At 39.9% G+C, this 26901-nt stretch overlaps 1 long non-coding RNA gene, 3 other non-coding genes and 1 pseudogene across 4 annotated transcripts; 3 read left to right on the forward strand and 2 right to left on the reverse strand.

The window, feature by feature from the left end:
* The first annotated feature begins 413 nt into the window (after nucleotides 1-413).
* On the forward strand, nucleotides 414-1918 carry LOC143725678 (uncharacterized). The gene is made up of 3 exons (XR_013198302.1): nucleotides 414-536; nucleotides 716-880; nucleotides 1774-1918. It is a non-coding gene; the product is annotated as an uncharacterized LOC143725678 (long non-coding RNA).
* A 4157-nt stretch (nucleotides 1919-6075) lies between these two features.
* Nucleotides 6076-6280, reverse strand: LOC143727489 (U2 spliceosomal RNA; annotated as a pseudogene).
* Nucleotides 6281-12282: 6002 nt separating this feature from the next.
* On the reverse strand, nucleotides 12283-12446 carry LOC143726534 (U1 spliceosomal RNA). The gene has a single exon (XR_013198774.1). It is a non-coding gene; the product is annotated as a U1 spliceosomal RNA (small nuclear RNA).
* A 14073-nt stretch (nucleotides 12447-26519) lies between these two features.
* On the forward strand, nucleotides 26520-26591 carry trnae-uuc (transfer RNA glutamic acid (anticodon UUC)). The gene has a single exon. It is a non-coding gene; the product is annotated as a tRNA-Glu (tRNA).
* Nucleotides 26592-26710: 119 nt separating this feature from the next.
* trnay-gua (transfer RNA tyrosine (anticodon GUA)) lies at nucleotides 26711-26797 on the forward strand. The gene is given in 2 exon segments: nucleotides 26711-26747; nucleotides 26762-26797. It is a non-coding gene; the product is annotated as a tRNA-Tyr (tRNA).
* Nucleotides 26798-26901: the final 104 nt, after the last annotated feature.

Consider the following 26901-nt stretch of genomic DNA (forward strand, 5'->3'; position numbering starts at 1 on the left):
ATTTCTTGATCCTGAATTTTGTGTGTGTGATTTAAAGATCTCAGAGAGGGCAAAGCTGGAAGCTGCCAGCTTCAGTGATTTCCGCCAGAGGAATGGCATCACTGAACAAACAGCACAGCAGTGGGTGTGTGATGTTCAGGAGTGGGCAATCACAGGTAAATCATGCACAGTGCTCGGACTCTTCAGAAATACAACTGTTAATTACTTTGTTCAAATATGAACTACATAAGGTGATCAGAATCTTTCAAATGAAACTATCGCTTGACTGTGTTACCTATTCAGAGCCAGGTAGCACAACACAACAGGGAGCAACAGAGGATCTCAGGGCTGAGATAGAAAGTATCATAGTGGCCCTGCTACGCAAGAAGCAGGACCTCTATCGTCAGCATGGTTGGTTGACAAATATTGAGAATTAAAAAACAAACTAAGACAAAAGATTGGACTCTACAATACTATTGCAGAGGATACGATTGATGGGGAATTAGCTTCCAATTTGACAGAGGACTACATCCTGCCTTGGGAGAGAAGTGAGGATGGTATGGTAGCCTATCTTGACATGTTCTCTAAAATGTATGCCAACATGCCTATGGTATAGCAATGAAAAACTCTCTCTATCTCTCAATCTGTCTATCTATATGTGTATGTTTGGTTTTGTAACTTAATTGTGAATACTAAATCACTTTTTCATATTTCCATCAATTCCCTCTACCCATAGGCCACTCCTTCAGATTAAAACGGTCTGTTTTTGACCAAACAATGCTAATTAGACGGCTTGAGGAGGAGCAGAGCATCCTTGTGAAGGAGATGTCTCAGCACATCACGTCTCTACGAAAGGAGTTAAAGGCAGTGGATAAGCTTCAAGAGAACATCAGAATGGGCTGTAAGTGAAATTCTGAATTTTTTTACTTTTTTTCCCTCACTATATTAGTCCCTTTCCTACTGCTCAACTCGCCTCAACTTGACTACAGTAATTTCCTGTGTATTAGCCACATTGTGTATAAGCCGCAGGACAGTGTTTTATGCAAGTTAAAAGAAACAAAACCATATTATTTCCATATTAACTGCCCCCGTGTATTAACCTCATAGCTGAAGAAATTTTGCAAAATCAATATAAACTGCAGCTAATAGTTGGGAAATTACGGTACTCTGGTTACAGACGTTTTGTTTACCACTGCATAAAAGTACCATTTAATGTAACTGGTGGCTATAGCGCCACTAAAGTAAACATCACCAACGTGGAAAAGATGTTAACAGCAATGACTATAGCAGATAAAATCAACAGCATTCTGTAATCATCACAATACAGACACATTTTTGGGGAGATGGCAATATTTACTCTTATCAGCCGTCCTGTCCGTGCTAACACTGACAGATAGCTGCTGAGGGCATGCTCAGACATTACGATGCTGAAGATAACAATGACAACTTAGCAATATCCAATATTTACATATCATCGTTGGAACCTCAACAGAGGTGTAACCAAAAGTGGTAGGTACAGAGTGCTAAAAAGTCATGTTGAGCTGGTAACAGTCTATTTGTTTAGTTTTGTCCCACTGCCATCACACCCATATTAGCCATACTCCACCCTCACACTTTGTTTGGTCTATCCTCACCTCAACCCCCACAGTAACCACAGTATATGACAATTAAATGTCCTTGTTTCACTTGTTAAAGATTTCATGCGACAAACAACCAAATGTTTCTGTCTATGTGGCTCTACATGCTATGACTTTGGAACAATACTTGTAATTCTTATGTTTATGTATGTTACAGATTTTGGTGACATGTCAGAGGATGCTGCATCTGGTTGGAAAAGTGTCCTCATGCGGAGGTCCTCCATACTGGGGAGTTTATTCCAAAATGCTGTGAGCACGTACAGTGCTATAGTTGACGACCTCCAGATACAGGACACAGAATGCAGTACGGACACTGATGACGAGTATGACCTTTGTAGTCCAGAGTCAGAAGATTAGGAAAGAGACCACTCTATGTTTTGTTTTTAAAATCTGTCAACTTTGTGTTTCATTTTCCTTTTTTTTTTTTTTTAAGCCCAATCCCACTCATAGGGTCTCATTCATGAAACGTTCGTAAATATACAAGTAAATATGTGAGTGATTTGTGCATAAAGAGACATTGCAGAAAATTCTTCTCCTGATTCACAACTACTTTGAAAACGTCAGATTACACAGAAGTGTTAATGAATTCCAATATGTTGTAAATTGGACGTGCGTGCACGCTCATTCTCTCAATTACCATAAATCCTGCCGATTAAAACCGACTGACAACTATATATGGGCATCATATTATGACACCAAAGGAAGGATTTCAATGTCATCTCAAAAGCGTTTTATTATCAGAAGTTTATTCAAAACGCCACATTTTATTTTCAAGCGTACATAGTGGTGTATCGGTCCTAAAAAAAGGATTTTTTTAGGTAATAATACTTTTACTTAAGTGCTTTAGGTAAAAATGCTTGGCAGCATATTACAGATGTAGTTAATGTAGTTTCATCTGTTAATCGAACAGTCCCAGAAGTGAAAAGAAAATGGTTCTACATGAAGCTTGGCTGCAACACTTGTGACTTGCAGACTAGTTTTAAAAAAATAAATAAAATTGAATAAACAGCTTGAATATAAAAAATGTTTTAAAAAATATAATAAAAAAAGACTTACGGACTTGTGTTCCATTTGCAGATGCTATTACTGGCTCTCGTCATAAAAGTAAAAAGAAAAACCGTACGCAATTACTACACACACACACACACACATATATATGTGTGTATATATATATATATATATATATTTTTTTTTTTTTTTTTTTTTTTTTTTTTTAATGATGTGTAAACATGTACCCGATTAAGGTGAATTTAAAATGCTGCCTTATGAGCTAAACGTTCTGATGTTAAACGCACTATTTACGCGTGGCAGCAGGTGTAGATTTCTTTCGTACGAACTAACATTTGGAAAATACGGACATTTTAATTAATCCGAAAATTTACGCCGGAACCACTTTACACACGATTTACACAATTTTTTTTTCTCCTCCTCGTGTCTCATGAATGAGACCCATTGTGTTCTGTTTATGTACATTTACACTGTAATTACACTTATACATATCTAGCCGTATTCTACTGCTCTCCATACTATTCATCCTGAAACATACACTTATTCTTACTAATAATGTTTCTGCACTACAGTGGTACTGTTACCACACTGCACATAGCTGTACATATGTCTATATGGTTCATACTGAATATCCATATTTATTTTGTTTTTCTTACACTGCATACACATTATTCTTACTACTATTATAATGTTACAGATACTACTTTTCACATATCATGTTGTTCATGCATTGTTCATATTACATATCCATATTCTGCTCTTCTATGGTAACTGCTAATTCACTGCACATATTTATAGTTCATTTTCATTACTCTTAGCCATGTTCGGTAAACCAACTGTATACTTCTGTCTACACTGCATTATTGGCCTGTCTACTTTGTATATCACAATGCTTGTTTCTCTGTAAGTTCATTCCTTCTTGACTAGTTCACATGTTTTGTGGAAATATCCATGAGTAATAATTTTTAAAAATTAGATGCCCGCACTTTGCTATTTCTCTCATACTTTTATTGTGCAAAAATGCGGGGTCAAAACGTTGCAGCGCAATATTTATGGGAAAAATAGCAGAGTGCGGGCATCTCATTATTTTAAGTTGTATCCAGCCCCCTTTTGCCCTGCACCGCACATGTGGGGATGAGCACACTACCACTACTGCTCAAATAATAATCCCTTGTACAAGCATTCCATGCTTTTAATGTTGCCTAATTTAACCAGATCAGGTAATGACTATGGATGGATTGCCTGTTAATGTGGATTGTGCATAGGCTTAGGGTCACTTTTCCGCCGACTGAATGTTCATGCATTGGTAATCCATGAGTAGCCCAAACAATAACAATGTCCTTTTTTTAGACAGTGACCATATAGTCCTATTTAACTCAATTTGACAAGAATGATTAATGGGTCCATCACACGATTTCAGTGGAAAAAAAATAAATAAATAAAATAACGCCATGAAAATTAATTATTTTGAAATTAACAAACAAAATAAATTTTAATTGAGTGAAACCTGAGTTTGTAGTCCTTGTTTTCCCCACGGATGAATCTGTGGTTGCATTACAAATTCTCTTTTAATCTATTCAAAGAAATGGCTGCAAAACATGATCAAACTGGATTTTATTTTGACAGGCAAAATGTCAGTTCACTTACATTTCCCATTTTTATTGTAAAGTCGACCTGAAGCCAATGAGCAGACAGCATAAACCAACATCCAGATCAGGCTATTGAGGGAATCTGTGTGTCGACCAAGGAAGGTTAACTGGATCAAACAGAATAAATAATAGCACAGTGCAATAGCGCCATTGTAACACAGTTGACCTGAAGTATTCAAGTTTAATGAGTAAACATCAAAAGCAACTCATAGAACAAGACCATGTTGACCGTGGGTCCACCACAGATCCACTCCAGATCCGTGGTAATGTCACAAGAGGCACAGCATTTCTCTGAAATGTAAAGATATGCTTAATGGAAAACGTGATCAAATTGGATTTTACAATGATGGAGCAAATGTAAATGTTGTAGGCTGTATTGCCATTGTAAAACAGTCGACCTGAAGACTTAATTATTTAATGATTAAATGAGCAAACGCATTAAAACATCCAGATTCCAGTGAGTAACAGAACTTCGGTTAGGCTAACAGAATCAAACTGAATTTGTATGATGGCAGGACAGTGCAATAGCCACAATAACAGAGAGGTTAACGTTATTATGCCTTTTATTGTTGTAAAAGAAACTAACACTTCAAATCTTGCGTTTCCAAATGAGAAAGCACGTCCGTTGGGTGAGATCTGTTCTCCGTCACTCAAACGGGTATCCGTGTGTGGACCACGGACGATGAGTGTCATTGACTTGCGTTGGAGTTATTCGTGGTCTCAGCACAGACTCACTCCGTGCCCCTATCACAGATTTTAGTTCTGACCGTAGCCAAGCGAGCAATAGGTGTAAAACGCCATCAACCTGGATTTTATGAGGACGAGACAAAACGTCAAGTCAATTACATGCCATTGCAAGAGAGTCGACATAAAGCTTAAGTTTCTAAACAAGCCAGCCACATTACAACGTCCATGAGGTCAGGTTGTTGGTCCGTGGTACCATCACGGGACATCGGTTAGGCTAACTGAAACAAACGGAATGTGTATGATGGCAGGACAGTTCAACAATATTTCATTATGGTTTTTGATGTTGGAAAATAAACTAACACTTCAAATGTTGCGTTTCCAAATGAGAAAGCACGTCCGTTGGGTGAGATCGGTACTCCGTCACTCAAACGGGTATCCGTGTGTGGACCACGGAAGATGAGTGTCATTGACTTGCGCTGGAGTTATCCGTGGTCTCAGCACAGACTCACTCCGTGCCCCTATCAGAGATTTTAATTCTGACCGTAGCCAAGCGAACAATAGGTGTAAAACGCCATCTAACTGGATTTTATGATGACAGGACGAGACAAAATGTCAAGTTAATTACATGCCATTGCAACAGAGTCGACATAAAGCTTGAGTTTCTAAACAAGCCAGCCACATTACAACGTCCATGAGGTCAGGTTGTTGAGGTCCGTGGTGCCATCACGGGACTTCGGTTAGGCTAACTGAAACAAACGGAATTTGTATGATGGCAGGACAGTGCAACAAAATGTCATTATGGTTTTTGATGTTGGAAAAGAAACTAACACTTCAAATGTTGCGTTTCCAAATGAGAAAGCACGTCCGTTGGGTGAGATCGGTACTCCGTCATTCAAACGGGTATCCGTGTGTGGACCACGGAAGATGAGTGTCATTGACTTGCGTTGGAGTTATATCCGTGGCCGCATCACGGAATTCGCGGCGATTCCGTGTTGTTTCGACGGATTTTGAGTTAAGGGCACGTGGACATTTCACGGAATCCTGTGAGACCAGGTTGTCCATTAACACCTGCTGCCACACAAGACTAAAACATCTCTTTCATTGAACACAGTTTTGGGGGGTGCACCGTTCCCAGAAGTACTGCAATACCGGGTCGATGCGTGGAGTGGACGGAGCAAGCCCCTGTTCCATCTCCCAGTTCCAAAAATCTATTTAATATATGGTGCCCGGGTAGGGCACGTATCAGATATTAAACTGATAAGATCAGATTTTTTTTTATTTTTTTTTATTTTTTTTTATTATTTTTTATTAAGAACAGATTCTAATATTTCATTTACAATATTTTTCCACTTCACCCCACAAAACCATATATTTCTCTTTTTCCATTCTTATTTCCCACATTTTAGTTTCCATTAACACTTTGTATTTCAACTCATACCACAATTGTTTTGATGTTCTACCTTCTTTTTTTCTTTTTTACTTGAGCATTCCTTTCATCCCACAATATCTCTTTACCAATACTTATTATGCACCAGATTATCTCTTCTTTTTCCGACTGTCCCAACCCTTCTCCTCTCAAAATTAAATCAGAATTCAAAACAATATCTATTCTTACTACCCTTAACAATTTTTGTATTCTTTTCCAGAAGCAATGGGCTAGATAACATTCCCAAAAAACATGTTGCAGAGTCTCATCTCCTGGACAACCCCTTGGACAACCTCTGGTACATGTGGATCCCTGATTATATAGTCTTTCTCTCACCGGTAATCTGTTCAATGCAGTCAACCAATTCAAATCCTTCCTTCCATTACTTAAATCTTTATGTTGAATACATTTCCACTTAACTTTTTTTCTTTCCCAATTCTGTTTTTTGTGTTACTACCATTTTTCCTTTTAAATCTTGATATAATTGTTTATGATTTTTTAGTAGCTCCTCCTTTACACACTCTGGATGGGCTCTTAAGAACAAAATTAACTTTTCATATTGCCAAGGTCTACTCTCAGCCTTTGGTCCTCTGTTATCTAGAGGTACAATTTCCCTTAATGGCAAGGCTGCCCACAATTTTACAAAATACATAGCTTTATGCTGCACATTGTTCATTAGTATCTTACCTAAAAAACAAACGTACAGTACTTCTAACTTTAAAGGAATACACACCACCTCTCTGCCTCCCTCTTCTACCTCTAGGTACATCTGTTCCCTTTTAACAGGTTCATACTTCCCTCCCCATATAAATGAAAAGACCAACCTAGTCAAAATTAATTTGCTTTTGGTAGGAATTGGAAAGATTAGGGCTAAGTAAATCAAACTAGACAACAGGTCTATCTTAACTACCAGCCCCTTACCCGTAATACTAAGCTTTCTACATTTCCAAATATTCAATTTCTTTTTCACCCTCTCAATTTTTTCCTCCCAATTCAGTTTAGCCGAATCTTTATGATAAAATTTAACCCCCAGAATTTTGATTCCCGTAGGACACACCGAAAAACCGTGCCTCACTTCCTTCCTTCCTTTCCATTTTCCACAATACATTAAAGAAGATTTGGCATAGTTCACGGCCGAGCCAGTAGCTGCACAATACATTTCCAATATTTGTACAATTTTCTCCAGCCCTCTATCTGTAGATATAAATACAGTTGTATCGTCTGCATACTGCGATACTTTTACTCGTTCACCCAAACCCCCTGGAATGTGAACTCCCTCAATGTGCCGCTCATTCCTTATTCTTTCTGCCAAAGGCTCTATAAACAAGACATATAACAGTGGAGACAATGGACATCCCTGCCTCACGCCTCCCCTTTGTTCAATCGGCTCACTCAAAAACCCATTTATCTTCACCCTGCTATGTACTTCATTGTATAAGACCTTTACCCATGAAATAAACCCTTCCCCAACATTCATTTTCCCCAACACCTTAAATAAAAATTCATGGTTAACCCTATCAAAGGCTTTCTCCTGGTCTAAACTCAGTATGCATAAAGGCAGATCCCTCTCCTCCACCCAGCTAATGATGTCTCTTATGAGTAATAGATTAAAAGAACCAGCCCTTCCCTTAACCCCACAAGTTTGATCTGGGTCCACTAATACTGCCATCACCTCCAGTAACCTATTTGTTAAACATTTGCTTAGAATTTTATAATCAGTTGTTAATACAGTTATTGGTCTCCAATTTTTAATATATTTTTTCTCACCTTTCTTATGGATTAAGTGTATAACCCCAGAGCTCATAGACTCAGTTAGCTTGCCTGTCTTATACACCTCTCTGTATACCAACACCAGGTCTTTTTTTATTATGTCCCAGAAGCACCCATAAAACTCTTTAGGCAACCCATCACCCCCTGGTGTTTTATTTCCTTTCATGGAGGTAAGGGCTGCTTTAATTTCCTCTTCCTTAATCTCCCCCTCCATTCCCTCTCTATGTTCCTCAGATAAAACTCTCTTTATACCTCCCAATAATTCTTCTCCCTTCCTCCCCTCAACCTCTCTTTTAGAAAACAATTCCTTATAAAAGGCACAGACATATTTAAACATATTTTCTTTCCCTTTAACCTCTCCTTTTTCTGACATAAACCCATCAATTATTTCTCTTTTCTGTTTTTGTTTTATTGTTTGAAAAAAATATTTAGTTACTTTTTCATCCTTTTCCCTTTCTTCTATCTTTGCTAAAAATGCAAACTCCTTTGCTTTTTTAGTAAAGTACCTTTTGATTTTCCCCTTTATCTCCACAATTTCCTCCCCTCTTACCTCTAACCCTCTATTCTGATTTGCCATTATTTTTTGCAATCTGTTGTTGTCCCTCCAGACCTCCTTCCTTTCCTGTCTTCTTTTCTTTTCTGTATATCTTATACAAAAACCAGCAATTTCTATTTTCAACACTTCCCACCATTCAAGAAGTGATGTATACCCCACTTTAAATTCTTGCCATAATTTGTAGAAATCCATAAATTCCTTTTTAAAGATATCATCCTCCAGCAAACTAATATTCATTTTCCAATAGCCCTTACCCATATTTGCTTCATTATTTACTATTGTGACTAACACCATTTCGTGATCTGAACACTAACACGGCAAAATCCTCAGCCCTTTTATTTTTATCCCCTGGGTTATAAAGAAATAGTCTAGTCTACTTCTGTCCCCCCTCGTATTGCCCCATGTAAACCCTGAATCGTCTTTATTACCATTTCTATATGCATCCTGTAAGAAATGCTCTTTTAATTCCTTTTTTAAATAAGTCCCTGAGAAGTCAACTTCCCCATTTTTTTCCAAATTATCCAAAGTTATATTAAAATCTCCCCCCATTATTACACATCTATTGGTATCCCACAAATTTGGTAAGTTTTTGAAAAACTCCAGCCGTTTACTTCTATTGCAGGGTGCATATACATTAATAAAGCGATATCTGTACTCACCCCATCGTGCATCTAGACATTGTAATCTCCCCGGCACCAGTGATACATAGTCCTCTATCGTGAATCCATCATTCTTAAACACAATCCCCAAACCATCCGAATGTACATTTCCAATACTCCAATATGAAACCCCTGAAGTCCATTCTTTAGTGAAAGTTATTATATCTTCTTCACCCTTCAGATGACACTCTTGCAGGAATGCCACCTCAAAGTTCATGGATAGCAGGGAAAAAAACAAAGCATTCCTCTTCCCAGCTTCCCTCAGACCTCTCACATTGAGAGATACAAATTTCAAGTCCATCATTCATAAAGATCAGCAGGTAATGTTTTCTTTTTCTTTTCATTTCCTTTCTCCTTGTCTGTCCCATCCATGAATCCAGTGGTCCCTTTGAAAAACTCCACATCGTCCCTCGATAGGAAGCCACCAGACAGCAACTCCGACTCGGAAACCTCCACCTCCTCCTCTGATGCTGGTAAAGGAGGCACTAGCAGGGATCCAGGCGTCGATGACCCATCCGCAATCTCAGGTAAGTCCGAAGATTCTTCATCCCCCGTCCGGTGCTCCAGCGCACTAAAGAAATTTGATATCTCTATCTTGTTTTCTTCCTCAATTCCTTCTAATTTCCTTTTATTTACCCTGGGAGCAAGCTTCCAAGACTCTGCAGCTCCCTGCTCTTCCTCATCCTCAGTTCTGTCACTCCAGGAGATATTGACTTTGTGCTGTAAGGTGTCTGGAATCACTGTACCCTGTAACTCTCCACTCTCCTCCTCCATTTTCTCAGACTCCTCGCTGGCTGGATTCGTCAGCTCCGCTAGGACTGAACCTGAAACAGAACTCTTTGCTGTAACCTCCTTCACTCCCTCCATTATTTTCATATCTGTGGGTGAGCCCATCTGGTCCTGTATTTCTTTAATAACCACATCAATGGGCCTAAGGTCTCCTCCTTCTTCTCCTCTTACTGCACTGGCATACGTTCTTTTCCGTTTTGGGCATGTCCTGAAGAGATGATCAGTAGCCCCACACTCTTTGCACACTTTAGGTTTTTGACACTCTGAAGCAGCATGTCCCGGATCTTTACAATTCAGACATCTTATGTTGCATTGGTATTCCAAGTGTCCAAATTCCTGACATCTCCTACAATACTGAGGCTGACCAGAGTACACTATGTATCCCCTTACACCTGCAATCTTGAAACTGGCCGGAGGATGATGATAACCCTGAAAACCCGCTGGGTCCTCGTTGAGTAATACTTGATACTGTCTTTGTCCATTCCACACCCCGAATCTGTCTCTTCTGTACCTTGCTGTAGATTTTATTCTCACATGGTTTCGGAGAAAAGATTCCACCTCTTCATCTTCCATGTTCATGTCAAACATATTAATTGTCAAAATCCGAAAATTATTTCTCCCCAAAGACTGTATTCTGAATTTATCCAGAGGATGCTCACCTTCCTTTTCTCTGAACTTTTCCAAAAGTCCCTGGAACAAATTGCTGTCTTTCATTGTGACATCAAAGTACTTGTCTTTGCCATTTCTTTGAATTCCAAGGATCCCCGGAGGCTCAATCTTCAACAGATCGATAATGACTTTTTGGATGAATTCCTCCCTTTCTGGCATCTCCTCTTCTCTGGATCCTTCCCAGTAGAATCTCGTCGTGTTCTTTACTCTTCTCTCAAAACCGTCCTCCGCCATCTTTCCACCACTCTTTCTCAAACTTTCAGCCAACAGGTACTGCGGTCATGCCACTTGCACTTGATCTTAGCCAAAAGGCCGAGAAGCGATGACACAATGACGCAGAGGTGGGGGGAGCCGTCAAAGGCCACGCCCACCTGGGCCGTGGCGAGAGGGTCTAAAGGTCGCCAACAAACAAGCTCAGCTCACAGCAATACAAGCTCAGCTTGACTGTTGACACCGAAAATGGATCACAGCAGAGCGCACAACACGACACTTTGGAGTGCAACCTGGGATTTTGGACCAACAAACATTCTGCCCTAAAAGTGAGCCGGCAGACCAAAGCGTACGTCGTAGAGACTTGAAACTCTTGAGGGATGGTAGTACCCGTCCGGTCTACAACATCACCAAGGCTCGGCCCAATCGGCCCCAAGGTGGCGCTGCAGCGATCAGAAGTACGAAATGCCTCGTAACTCCTGAACCGTCCGTCGCAGACCCAAGTGTCTTACATCACCGGAATCCTTGGCTCGGGCCGAACAAGACGCAGGCCTTGGATTCGATGGTTGCGCTGGCGAGATTTTCGGGTATTTGGGATTTTGTGAAAAAGCTACTTTTGCACACTAGTCCTAGGTCTTTCGCCCGATCTGACCAAAACCGGTGCAGAAAGATTCCCTGGAGTCTGATTGCCGACAGCGATGGGGAAAAAAGTCGGAATTTCGATTCACGTTGGCGACAGGACGCCAAAACGTTGGGAGTGGGCGAGGCGGGCTTTACTTAAATGGCCATAACTCTCCAACGGAATGAGACAATTACACCCAAGTCGGTACACCTGTGCACGGGCTCAGCCTGTGCTCAGGGGAAAAGGGATGTGGCGACTGGCCACTTGGTGGCGCTGTAAACAGTAAAAACAACAACATGAATACGGCCATAGGCGACTGTATGTCAGGTGATTTTTCACACATGCACAAGGTATTCATACCACATGATAGAACTCCTCATTCGGAACAACCTTATTTCTAGGACCACTGCTGCCAATCAAAGCGCTGGTTGAATAATGGAGATTATTTGAAGAATGATGAAAAAAAAACCTAAAAAACAGCCCTACTTTTGCAGAATGGTCCTAGGTTGAGAGTTTTACATCTCTCGATCAACCACTGCAGTTCAATTCTCTGGACTTCCTAGGTCGTTAACTACCAGAAGAAGAGGAACTCGAACAATCTGCTCTTTTAATCAGTGTGTCCAGGGGAGAGCGCGAACGCAGTCCCCCACTACCATAAATTATGCAGTCGAGATTCCCACATTTGGGGAATTCGCAGGGGTCAGCACAACCGGAGTGCAATGGCCGAGCCTCGCCCTGGGTGAACCACCTTCCTGATCATGGTGTCTCCCCTGCCAGGTAAGTATGAATTCCCAGGCCTCCCGTCAGAGGCACCGTGTCCCTCTCCGCAATCCTCACCAACGGTCGGACAATCAAACACACACCTGATTCAACTCATCAGCTCATTCGTAAAAACTCCAAGAGATAAGAGAGAGACATCAAAAATCTGCAGGTTGCACTCCAAAGTGTCGTGTTGTGCGCTCTGCTGTGATCCATCCAAAAATAGTTTTTTTTGTCAGTTCAGTGTTTTTATTTCGATCGGATTAATGGTTTCGAAGATAATCACAAGTTTTTTAAGCACTAAATGACACCATTACACAAACCATAAGGCGAAACTTGGCATGTTTGGCATCGTTGGACTCGGCAATGATTCAGGAGTCTAAGTAGGTCACTCCCGTGAAAAACGGTGGCTTGAAACTTCTCAGGATCCTTCAGGGCATACTGAGTTTTTTGAGATATGCCAATGTTCTCATAGACTATCATAGCACCCTTGACAAAGACACTGCATGCCAATTTTCATCGGACTAACGGTTGGGTGCGGTTATAGCCATTTTCATGACATTTTACCCTGTTATAGCACCACCAAGTGGCCAATCGTCGCAATGTTTTTTTTTATGTGACCTCACATTGAGCTCATGAACATGCGTCCTGAGTTTAGAGAAAATATCTCTTTCCGTTCACAAGTTATAGCCGTTCTAGTAAAAGTGGCCCTGGACACATTGAATATTTTGATTCCCCTTAGCGATCGTGAATTGAAATTATTATTTATAGTCACTGTCCAGAGAATATTTCTGCAGTGGTTTGGCTCCGATCAGGCAAAAAAACTAGTAGTTCGCAAAACTATGTTTTTTGAAAAACCTCAATTTTCTCAGAACTGGAGCCTGAAAGGCGAGCAAATCCGAGGCACGTGTGTTGTCTGCCTTGAGCCAAGGATTTCAACGATTTAAGACACTTGAGCCTACGCCCAACGGTTTAGGAGTTATGAGCCATTTTATACTTTTGACCGCTGTAGCGCCCCCGTCAGGCCGATCGGGCCTTTGTGACGTTGTAGGCGGATTGAGTACTATCCGCCCTCAAAGTTTCAAGTCTCTACGACTTACTGTTCGGTCTGCCCGATCAGTTTTAGATGGAGAATGTTGCATCATGGGAAAATTAACAATAACAATAGGGTTTCAGCACCACGTGCTTGAACCCCTAAAAATCAGTCAGCAGGGGATGCTGCAAAAATAAATTAACTACATGTCAAAAATTAAGAACTCAAACAAAAACATTGCATTTTTACTAACCAGTCAACTTTGTGACATAGAAGTAAAAGCAGACACGTCCATCTTTTACCATTCCTGTTGTTGCCTTTTTTAAAGTTGCCTGGTCAGTTTCTGTCGGTATTTGACCACGTCACATGGAGACATAACATTGCTAAGTTCCAAACCATCATTGATCATCTTCAACATTTCATACCTTTCCTTACACCTCACCTGCACAATATATATCTCCTTCTCGCTACTGATGCTCAGCCTGGCCTTTTTGCTGTCCTCAGGTAGATGAAGATTAAGATGGAAAAAGATTAAGGTTTTTGTATCAGAGATGATCACATCGGCGCTGAAAGGCGCCAAAATCATACCTGGTTTCCCTGGGCGAATGGCTTTCCTGGATCATAGGAATTAGTTTACCCTTTTAGCATTTCAAAACGCCCTTTCTGACAGACCTGTACAAAGTAGATCTCATCATAATGAGCCAGTGAGTTTAAAAATAAAAAAAATAATAAGTCATACCTACTTTCCCTGGGCAATTGGCTTTTCTGCCTTCAGGATGTGGCAGCATACTGTAATAAAAACCACAGTGACGGTCCGTCACCATTGAGCAGAGAGTGCTCTCAAATTCCTGTACAAAAACTTTAGCATAAACATATTTGACAATGGTACGTACAGTAAGGGAGGTATCGTCAATTTCACCTGTAGTTAGTCAGTCTGGTCACTGGGAAAGCACTACAGCCTTTGGAACACGAAAAAACAGCTTAGGTGAATTACAGTAATTTTTTCATAAACATATTTGACAATTGTACGTACAGTCTCCTCTCCACCAGTAAGCTGGTGTGTGGTGGGCGTTCTGGCGCAATATGGCTGCCGTCGCATCATCCAGGTGGATGCTGCACATTGGTGGTGGTTGAGAGAGATTCCCCCTTCTATGTAAAGTGCTTTGAGTACCCAGAAAAGCGCAATATAAATGTAACGAATTATTATTATTACAGTAAGGGAGGTATTGTCAAGATTTCACCTGTATTAAGTCAGTCTGGTCATTAGTAAAGCACTACAGCCTTTGGAACACAAAAAAATACTTTAGATGAATTACAGTAATTTTTTCATAAACATTTTATTATTGTACGTACAGTAAGGGAGGTATTGTCAAGATTTCACCTGTAGTAAGTCAGTCTGGTGAATAGGAACATGCTACAAACTTTGGATAATAAAAAAATCACTTTGGTAAATTGATGTAATTTGATTCTAAAAAATATTTGTGTACAGTGAGGCAGGTTTCCTAAACACAATCATTATAATGCACTTTTTATTGTTGCTAAAGGTCAATCAACAGCATTAGAACACATTATGTGAGAGATATTTGCTGGTACATCTGTAGTTGGCTAAAATGTAGTTGTCTATTTGCACACATGAAAAAAAAATACAACTTTTTAGACGGTCCCTATCTTGTTTAACACGCTACATTGGACATTCAGTGGACATTCGCAAGTAAGTATGCCATTAAAACAATACTTGCCCATTTTGATCGATTGTGGAAAATGTAGTAGTTGACCATATTTTTTGTCAACATCATGTAGTTGCTTAGAATTTGCAAAAAAAAAATTATTGCACACACTATTGAAAAAGTGTTTAAACAACCTGCACTTGTGTAGCGATGTTGTCCAACAGATCAACCATTAGGTTGTCAGCCTCATTAAAAGCCATCGGAACTAGCCATCGTCCAGCCATGGTCTTCCCAGCTGTAGTCCTGTCGAGGGCAGAAAACATACCACTGTTATTTTACTTCTGCCTTCAATCACCTCTCGCATTGTAGTGATCACCTGTCTCAGGCTGCTACGTAAGGAACAAGAGGTATTAGTAGCAAAGCTGACCTCTGCATTTTCATGGTGAGCATCTTCTTCAGTGATCGCTCCTCCTCCTGGCTCATCTGGGACTGTGCCAAGTTGATCCGGTTTTAGGCTCCCATTCTAAACATCCATGTTGTACCCAGTGTGACGATGTCATCATGAAATAAATAAATAAATTGCAATGAAAAGTTTTTGTCCTACATTTATCAGTCATCATTCATCTGTAATATAACTCTGAGATCATTATCTACAAATATCAAAACATCTCTATATTATATGAATCTACAATCATCATAACATAAGTGCCAGAATCAAGATGGCGACGTCTTCAGTCCAGCCCCTAGTTACCTTTATCTGGATGACGTGCATCGCTTATACAAAGATGGCGGTGGCTATCGGGAGGCATTGAGTGTACCTCGCGGAGCTCCTCTAGAAGACTCCCGCGGCGGTTTATTGTTTTATCCGCGGCAAGAGTGTTTATCGTCGGCGTTCTAAGCGGATCGCGCTCTGGATCACTAAAAGGAAAGTATCCTCGTCATTCTGTGGCTAGCTGATTGTCGTTGAGACACTGAAGGGGAAGCAGAACGAGTGGGTAGTTCCAAAACCTGAACTGGATTGACGGATGGGGAGTCTAGAGCCTATATATTCACGTCTGAGAAGTCCTGGAAAATGTGGACCAGATTCTTAAAAGGAAAAGGAGTCGTGAGCACAAATTAGCCAGTACTGGATGACTGTTTGACTTGACTTAACATTTGACTGTTTTTGAGTGGGGAAGTTATTCTTTTTTCCCCTACTGACTATGTGAACTATTTTTGCTGTGGATTACTGTGGGGATTACTGATGGTTTTTTGAACTGGACTAATTTTGTTTCTTTTTTTGTAGCCTGTTTTATGGCTGGACAATTTATGAACTGTTTTTTGTTTTTCTTCTTTCTTCTTCCAAGTCAATTTTGAAACACTTGAAAATGTGGATTTGGTGAATATACTTCTTTGAATGCAATTCTATGTGTCCTGTCGTATTGAATGGTTGGTGGTCTATTTAAGAGTTATTATTATGGGTATTACTATATTGATTACTGGTGTAAAATCTTTATCTCATTAAGTGACGGGTTTTGTGAAAGAACAATCAGACTGTGTAATGTCGCTGTGTTCGTCAGTAACAATAACACTCACCAGCCACAAATCAAGGAATCGCACCACATCAATGCTGTTTCTGTAGACACCCTCCAGTCGTCTGGAACAGGAGCTTCTGTATGGATTATAAGTGCCTGTTGGAATAATTATTGACACAATCAAAGAAAACATCTGGAATATATTTCACAAACTATGAGCAGTGGAGAGACTGACCGAATCCCGAACGAGAAACCGTTCCTGCGGGCTTCTTATCAGACACTCTCTTCTCCGACTCACTGAAAAGCAGACATTGTGTCATTAACATGATATGCCGATTTGTTGGGCTAATCGCTCTCTTGATCATATAGCCCTGGCAAGAGGAGAGTGTTTAAAAAATAAATTTAAAAAAAGGTCGAAAAATAAAAATAGTGATGAGCTGGTGAATAAAAAAGTAGGCTTAATTTCTTAAAAATATATATATATATATATATTTTTTTATTTTTTCCTTTTTATATATACACTTTTCAAAACTTTTTTTAAAATATTTTGTCTTTGTTTCCCATTGATCTCTTTGTTCTTATGTTTCTTCGAAGAGTCTTTATGCTTTGTTTCCTTTTGGTTCTTATAATCTCAGAAATTTCAACCAATCCGTTTCCATGGTCCAGTGGATGTTATCTGCTACCATTCTGAATGATTTTGTCGGCAAGAGTGGAATGTGCTGTGTCTTGTCCTTTAAAATTTGTTTTAAAAATTCTAGATTCTCTCTAATATGCGTGGGCAGTTTGTTGTCGTAGTTGATGAATTGAAAAAGTATCATTGCCGATGGAAATGTTTGTTTGGCCGCTCCCAACAGTCTCTCAGCTATTTTGTTGAAGATTGTGACATTTCCCTGTTCGCGGTTATTTATTCCATAATTAAGGATGACAATTTGGACCTCCGGAGTTATTTCTGTTTTGTTTTTTAAGATGTGCTAGGCATGTTCTAACTTTGATCCAGGGTGACTAACTACCTGAATTTTCTCATTATTCAGTTTGGGCAGGTGAGAGAGGTTTGATGCCCCCAGAAACAGAATTGTTTTTTTTGGACTTGGGGACCAATTGGCATACTTGTTTTGTGCATGTTCCTGGCGTTCGAAAATACCAAAGACCTGGGTCCTTGTCTCTACTGGAGTTTAGGGGTTGGTAGTTCAGCAGGTTCTGTTGAGCTACCACCGGGTTTGGCTTTTCTTAAAGGCCCTCGTGGGACTGAGATTTTCTATATTTTATATTTTTTGAGACAATGCAAGACACACTCAAACACGTGCCTATCTTCATAATTGTAGTTTTGACTTCTAAAGTTTTAAAATTTAGCTAGCAATTTAGCAATTGCGGTAAAAGTCCAAAATACTGCTCGAAACCATTTTTTAGTAATGATTAATATTGCATTGCATACAATGTGTATTGGTCAACTACTCTAAAATTAAGAAACCCCTAGAAACCGTGAAAAACAACAATAAATAGATGTGTACATTTAAGATAGGCTACCTAATTTATTATTCCAATATCCAAATATGATACTAAATCGCACAGAAAAAAGGACTTTTATTTGTGACGTGCTGTCTTTGCATTTGAACATTGCACATTTTAAACAGGACACGCATTAGCTGAATAAATGTTAGCCAATACAAACACAATTATAGAAAATAGTTGACAATGAATAGACAGGAGTCCAATAATAGCAAAACGAATCACTTAATCTAAAAAGAATATCAAGTATAAGTTTAGAGATGAAACCGAAATATGGGGCTGTGTTAATAGTTTTAGTTTTTATCTTTTAACGAATTTTAAAAACACGGATGGATAATACAAACTGCTTTCTGACATTGACAGAAAAAAACACAACCAAGAACAAAATTTAAACTTAGCCCGTCAATTTACAATTATCTTCTCTCTCTGTGTGCGCGGTCTGTGTTTGTGAGGGAGAGCTCGCGCAGCACTGATACAACGGTACTTTTTAATCCATAACTAATGCGCTAGTTTTCATACAAAATAATTATGTAACATAATTAGGTACTTTAGTTATTATTAACACAATAACGTAACACATGCAGACTACGTTTCCCATTTTAAACATCCATGTTGTACCCATGGCAATGATATTTGGGTAAATGTATGTCAGGTCCAAGTCGAAGCCATCTTTCTGGTTCCTGCTTTTTAATTTGCAACAACAGTTTTTATTATTCGCAAGTCCAACTAGAACAACCGCTAATCTCCAATATGGTGACCTTAAACGAACCTCAATAAATCATCACCTTCTAAACCTCTGTCACTTCTTGTGTCTCTCCATCTATGTCTGACTCCGGTTTGACAATAAAAGGCTAAACATTTTTGAAATTTTCAGTGCATGTTTGTTTGAGGTAAAAGGACAGAAGATCTTGAGCTCCGCCCCCTGTGCTGGGAGCAGCAGCTCATTTGCATTTAAAGTTTTTCTTTCCTTCAGTGATTTTGCTTGAATCATAAATTAACCAAAATAAACAACACAGTTAGGGCAGCTACAGGAAAAACAGGAACCCTTAACTAACCCTGTAGTTCCAGGCGAGATCTTACCTAACTCCCGAAAAGAACTAGAACGGGTGAATCTTCCGGGCAGCTGCTTACCTTCACTGTACTAAATAAATAACAAAAAGTGTACTAAGAAAATAACACCACTACCTGGTTTAAACAAATAAACTAAAGTCAAAGAAACAATCAAGAGTCTCACTTGGTCCCAGGTCCAAACAGTGAATTTTACATCGTTGCGACCGTCTCGGCGGCGCGATCGAGATGACGCCGATTTTTTTGTATGGAACAATTTTTTCAGAGTGAGGCCCAAAAAAAGCCCCATCGGGACGTCCGCAGAAGAGTGTCAATCGTCCCAAGAGTGTGACAGTGCGTCGGAACGGCGAAACGACGCCTGATTCGTTTGCCTCACATGCCGTACTGTCCAGGCGTGCGGGCATCACAATTTTGCGCGGCCCCTCACAGCTTTGGAAATCGCTCAGTGAGCCGAGAGAGAACACTCTGGAATTTGGAGAAACGTGAGCGAGTGCCCGATCCCATCGAGTCTGGCATCGGAGCGTCCAGCCCGCTCTCCTGAGAACATCGGTGCCTTCGTTTTCGACGTACGGAGTCCGGGTCGATTTTTACGACCGTTTTTGCGATTTTGGCCTGACTCTCTTCGAGAGGGACCGATCAGTCCGAGAGGAAGGTTCGTGTTTGACGTGGGATTTCGCGCTCGGTGAACGAAACACAGCAACGTGCTTTGGCTCGTTGCGAGCGGCATAACATGAGCTTTACGATGACATAAAGATTTGTATATGTACATGTACACAGCCCGAAAGAGAGACGTTTTTGTGCGGTGAGAGTCACCTTCCACCGGCGAGCCCTTAATGGTGGCCAATGTGACCCCATTTTATCTCGAGCCTTGAACAACATATAATAGTGAGCTTGGCCTCATGTGAAAGTGCAAAACATGAGCTTTCCAAAGATGTAAGGCTCAGTCTGATTGGACTTTGTCTTAATGAACAATAAAGAAATCCGTACAGCCGTTTTTGTGCAGTGTCACCATACAGCCTAGGGCCCTTAATCAAGATACCCTAAAGTCATTCATATATTTGGAAACTGCAGATGATACACTTTAATTTGACACCAAACACATGAAAAAAAGTACATTTTTGGCTGAAATACAAAGATTTTTGTACGAATACGTTCACAACAAAGCTTTGGATGACCACGACAAGTGTGATCTGACCCCTGTTCTCTCGGGCCGGGAACAACGTACAATAGTCAGCTTGGGCTCATGTGAAAGTGCAAAACGTGAATTTTCCAAAGATGTAAGGCTCAGTCTGATTGGACTTTGTCTTAATGAACAATAAAGAAATTCGTTCAGCCGTTTTTGTGCAGTGTCACCATCCAGCCTGTTCTCTCCTTTAATTTTAATTTTCTCCCTGAAAGAGATACAGAAAATGTATTAGGAATACATTAAACTACACATTATAAGCTTTAAATAGACGTGCAAAACATGGCTTTTGCATAAATATTGAATGAAAGACATTCATTTTAATAGGAGATTCAAAGTTGCAAACTGGAAATGTGCTCCCAAAAATGTCCACCAGGTAGCGATTTGGGTCTAGAATCCAAAAGACCATAGAGGGAGTGGAGGGACATTATTAGCATTGATAAGTACAATACTCACCATTTAATATGATGCAAATAAATATTACTAAATAATATGATACTATTATTAATTAATAATCATTTTAACATTTAACATTATCATATCATTTTATAATCATTAATGATTACTAAGCTATTTTCATGTGTTTTTGCTTCAAAATAAAGATCAGAATGAGCACTTTACTAATATACTAACTATTTTGCTGTATCTCGCTCCTAACAGGAATGAAAGGTCGTCAAATTCTGTATTAAAGCTAAATACAGACTTTTTTGCACCAACACAGCATGAGGACACAGGCCTTTTGTGACCTCAACTGTGCCTTTCTGACCTTTGCCCTGTAATTTTAACTCCCTGAACGAGATCCAGGAAATTGATTAGGCACGCATTAAACTACACGTTATAAGCTTTAAATAGACGTGCAAAACATGGCTGTTGCATAAAAATTGACTGAAAGACATTCATTTTAACAGGAGATTCAAAGTTGAAAACTGGAAAAGTGCTCCCAAACGTTCGCCACACCAGTGGGTTCACAAAGGAAACAAGGCCAATTCGACGACCTCTCATTCATGCTAGGAACATGAAACTGCCAAATCATTAGTACACTAGTAAAGTGCTCGTACTGAGCTTTATTTTGAAGCCAAACACATGTCAACAGCTCAAGGTTTGGCTGAATTAAAGATGTTTTGCTATGTAACACGTGACATCACCGGCTGCAAGTAAATAAATATTACTTCTCATGAGGACAGCAACAAAATTTAAAAACAGGTACAATACAAAAATTTAAAATTTCTTTAAACCATGTCTTGGCTACATGTACATGTTACTCTTTGACTATTGTAACAAGAATTCGATTTTATGTTCCCATTTTTCTTTGTGAGCTATGTTGTTTCATTGTCTGTCCACTCTTGCTAGACCAAGTTCATGAGGAGAGATAATAAGATAAGATTATAAGGTAAGGTAATAATTAGGTAATAATTCTAACCAGTATATTTTCATATTGATATGTTTGATATTTGTAGTGACTTGTTTCCAGAACATTAATTATAGTGAATTATTACCACAAGCCTTTCAAATTTGTTCCTTTCAAATCAGTCATGTAAATATGTCCCTGGCTTGGGCCTAATTACACAAAAACGTCGTGTAACTCTCTAATTAAATTTATTTTCACGAAAATGATTTTATACATCTGTCCTTTTACCTAGTTACTCACAATTCGCAGACTTGGAATTTAGTTGACTGTTTTAAGCTTTTTTTAGCCGATTTTGAAAAAAAACAACTTTTTTTTTAACGACTGTCTATTTAAGGGGACGCGCATAGCGCGCGCACACCCACTCACACTTGCTTAGATGTGCTAACACGAGGATCGCTCTGCTGTATTGCAAATTAAAAAAGAACACACGGATCTGCATGCATCTCTAATACAGGGTTTTTCGACATTCCAGTGGACAATTTATATGCAGAGATATAAATATGTAAATGTTTTGAAATATCTAAGTATGATGTGATCACTTGGTTACTAGGCAACAAACAAGCTACCACACACTCAGACCCATTTACTTCAGGAAAGCCATTTGTATTTAGCTAAATATGTGTACTATTTTACAAATGTGTTATATTTTAACATTAGCAGTGGCCATGTGTGTGTATGTGAGAGTGTGAGAGAGTTAGGGGAGGTGTTAAGACTTTTATTAATAAAACAAATTCTAACCAGTATATTATCATATTGATATATTTGAAGTACGTTCCATTTTTTATTTATGTATTACTAGTGACTTCTTTCCAGGGGCCTGTTCTTCGTACGTCGCTAACTCAGTTAGCTGGATTTGATTGTTGGCGATTTGGCATGATCTTGGATCGTTTGGTTCTTCGAAGCTCATCCTAGACTTGCTGTCATAGCAACAGGTGCGCCAGCTTGAACCTGCTCGCGAGCAGGCTTATTTCATGTAAACAGGATTAGATTGCGGCTTTATAAGCGGAGGTGATACGGGAAGTCTGTCGTTGCCATGTCTTGTCCATTTTTACGACAGCAACCTGTTGCGGAAGGTGCGAGGATAATTCGCAGAGCTTTTCGAATTAATCGCGTATTGCAGGATAGACAGGATCCTTTAGCGCAGCGCGACAGTGTAATTTTTGAGAGATATCGTTTTTCTCGTGAGGGTGTTATTTACATCATTAATTTGCTGGAACCACACATTAAATGTTCAACACGGAGGAGTCGGGCTTTGACAACTGCACAGACTGTGTGCATTGCCCTGAGATTCTTTGCGAGTGGCACGTTCCTTTACACTATTGGAGATGCAGAGAACTTAGTGAAAAGTGCTGTCTGTCGTGCCATTCGCAAAGTTTACTTGGCACTCAAGCAGTTTTTAGGGGGTTTTGTGGTATTTCCAAGCCACTTAAGACCCCAGGTTGTAAAGCAGAATTGTTTTGCTATTGCAGGTACATTTATAATTGTTAATGACATGCAATCATGACCATGCCAAAAAGTATGACTAACAGTATGTGTCCTTCAGGCTTCCCTAACGTGATTGGTGCCATAGACTGCACACACGTCCCCATCAAGGCCCCACCAGGGCCCAATGAAGGGGATTTTGTGAACCGAAAGGGGGTTCACAGTGTAAATGTGCAGGCAAGTTACTATTACAATTTATAATATTCCAGATTAGTAATATATTACATAAAAAAATGAATGTAATCAAAAAGTATGCAGTTGACTGACTAAAATCTCTTAGATGGTGTGTGACTCTATGTTCCATATAACAAATGTGGAAGCAAAATGGCCAGGATCAGTGCATGACTCAAGAATTTTCAGAGAGTCACATTTATGCACATTATTTGAACGTGGTAAGGGAACTTATAAATGTCAAGCTCACAGTATTACACACACTTATGCTGAGCCTAACAAAACTGCATTTTTCCATTATACAGGGAATTTTGACGGGGTCCTGCTTGGTGACCGGGGCTATGCCTGCAGGCAGTACTTCATGACGCCATTCCCTGACCCAAACCCTGGACCACAAACCCGTTACAATGCAGCTCTAGCCAGGACAAGGGCACGCATTGAAATGACCTTTGGGCAACTAAAGGAAAGATTTCAGTGTCTGAAGGGTCTGAGGGTTGCACCTGACAGGGCCTGTGACAATTGTTGCATGTGCCATATTGCATAACATTGCCACTATCAGAAAGGAGAGGACCCCTGTGGTGGGGGTACAGCCTGATGATGACCTCCAGCCAGTGCACTTGGACCAACCTAGTGGCAGAGCTGCACGGGACAGAATTGTGGAACACCATTTTTGAATGTGTAATAAAAGACAAGACAAAAATGCTTAGTTCCTGGAGTTTTATTTAAACAATTCTTTATAAAGAAAAGCCAGCAAGTCATCCTTTGCCTGCAATAAGAGATAGTTATGTAAAGTCAGCAATACTACTATGTGTCAAATGATGTATTAGCACTTACTCTGAAGGTCCTTTTGAAGCAACTCTATCTCTGGTGCAATTTTTCTCTTTTTTCAAGTTGTCAAGTTCAAATTCTCCTCTTAATTTGTGATTTTTCAGGTCAAAATACTCGATTTTTTGTTGAAGATGCCGTTTATATAGGGAACGGATGTCACCCTGTGTCATTTTGTGAAAGAAAAAGGGTCAAAACATGCCTCATGCAACAAAAGTAAAAAGTAAAAGTACAACACTGTCCACCTCTGTATCAGTTCTTTGTGCAGACTATTCTGTAGGCCTTTCTGTAGGCCTTTCTGTAGGCCTTTCTGTAGGTGTGGACTCCTGCAACTCATATTGCAGACAGAAAGAATAGGTACACAAGTATATACAAATTAGTGTAAAGTTATTTATGCACTTACAGGTTCTTCCTCCAAAGGACAGTCATCTGAGAGGGTTTCTTCACTGTCCTGTGCAATGGAAATAAATGGGTATTACAAAGTGTTGCACTTTCTTCCCTTTATGCAAGTTAGAAAAAGTACACAACTTACTGCATATGCTTCAGCCACCACTTGCTTGGGAACAGGTAAAAGTGTTGGTGTATTATGTAAAACGGCACAAAAGAGGGGAACAAAAAAATTTGTCATTACAATTAACTACACTGTAAAAAATATAATGTGATCAATAACTCATGGCAATATATTATATATTAACTAAAAGTTTAGAAGTTTTCACTTACACAAACGGTTTAAATTACTGTACAAGCCATTTGGATTATACTTCGTTTAATGCAGCAACAAATAATTTTACAGTGTACTAAGAGAATTGAAAACTAATTTAGCCTACCAGTAATAAAGGTGTTGCTGCTACTGGTCCCTGGCTTTGGGTCTGAGGAAGAGCTGCCCCCAGGGATGCCCTCCACAATGGGTCGGTTTTCATTCAACCCAAGGGCCAGCTCCTCTGCTGGGGTATTTTGTGGTGGTGCAGGACCACCACCTGTTTTTTTTTTTCAGCCTTTTTCTTGGTGGCTGTTATAAACAGACAAACACATTATTTAACAGTGGCTTTTAAAAAGAGGGAAAAAATGGCTTTTTAAAATAAAGACAGTATAAGAATTAAAGGCTACCATTTTGTAGAATATTCTTGTACTTCACTTTTACTTGTCCCCATGTTCTAGTGGGTCCCGCAGAGGCTCTGACATAAAAGAACAAAATAAATATGAAATTATTAAAATGCAAAAATACATACTGTAGAAAGTGATAAAAACATCTACCATGGACAGCACTTACGCATTTAATTTGTCTGCTACTTTTTGCCAGCCCTCTCTCCTGGATTTTGCAGACTTCGAGGTGTTCCCTGTCGTTTTAATTAAAGATTCAAATTCGGCATAACCTTCCATTAAAAGCTCTTGTTCTCCTTGGGAGAAAAACTGGGCGCGTTCTTTGGCCATGCTGAACAGCCAATAGCAGCGTTGCTGATCATTGTTTCTACTATCGATACATATCCCCTTTTAACCCAGCGCATGAACGCGCAATTATCTCAGATAACTCAATCCAGCGATACTAATCATAAACAACAGGTGTGTTCGAAGAACCCAATTAGCCGGATCATGATTAGCACGATGATATCATCTTGGATGTCTCATTTGATCTCGGATGTTTTAAGCAACGTACGAAGAACGAGCCCCAGGTCTGTTAATAGCATGAGAAAAAGTAGATGTCATCACAGGCCTCTGCCCAGTCGAACACCAACAGGTGGCGTGTAAGCTCACGGACACCTGATCAGTGGGCCAGTGGCGCAATGGATAACGCGTCTGACTACGGATCAGAAGATTCTAGGTGTGACTCCTGGCTGGCTCGCTCTGCCTCTTTTTCTATGCTGTCAGCCCTTAGCCGTTTTATTATCCCATAGTTTTTGTTATTATTATTATTGGATTGGTTGAGAAATATTAAAAATTGACAGTCCAACAATAGGCTGCTTTGTCAGTAGGATAACGGTTACCATACAATACTATGCGTCTTTTAAAATGCATTGCATGAGTACTGTCACAAGGACCTTGCTTTACGACCAGTTTGTAGTGTCTATTATACCATCGCAAGAATGGGAGGAAACTGAACCCCCTCGTGAGGCAAATGAGAGCTCCCTCTGTTGAGCCTGATGAAATTGAATTCAGTAAACAATCCCTTCGGATCATTCCCATGTTCTTAAAGGGGACGGTCACACACTAAAAGTAAAACGGTCTGCTCCAGGCAGAAGGAAGATCCCATATGGTCTAGCGATCAGGATTCCTGGTTTTCACCCAGGCGGCCTGGGTTCGACTCCCAGTATGGGAATATCGGGTTGTCTTTGCATCACTTAATCGAAACAACCAGCATTTATGTCTGTAGCAGTTTTAGCCAGTGGCGGAGATTCAGCAACCTGATATGTTGAGGTTCTGTCCCCAATCAGTGTGCCTTCGATAGCTCAGCTGGAAGAGCGGAGGACTGTAGGTGGCAAGTTGGCAATCCTTAGGTCGCTGGTTCAACTCCGGCTCGAAGGAGTTCTTTTTCACACATAAACATTTCCTTGGCCCTGCTTCTCGACGAGGGCGTCAGCGCTTGAGTTCGTAGTTCGCCATTTTACAATCACGACCGCCGGTGGTGG

This window comes from Siphateles boraxobius, unplaced genomic scaffold (assembly GCF_051911475.1).
Source record: "Siphateles boraxobius isolate OS27281-9 unplaced genomic scaffold, OSU_SipBor_1 77, whole genome shotgun sequence".
Taxonomy (NCBI): Eukaryota; Metazoa; Chordata; class Actinopteri; order Cypriniformes; family Leuciscidae; genus Siphateles; species Siphateles boraxobius.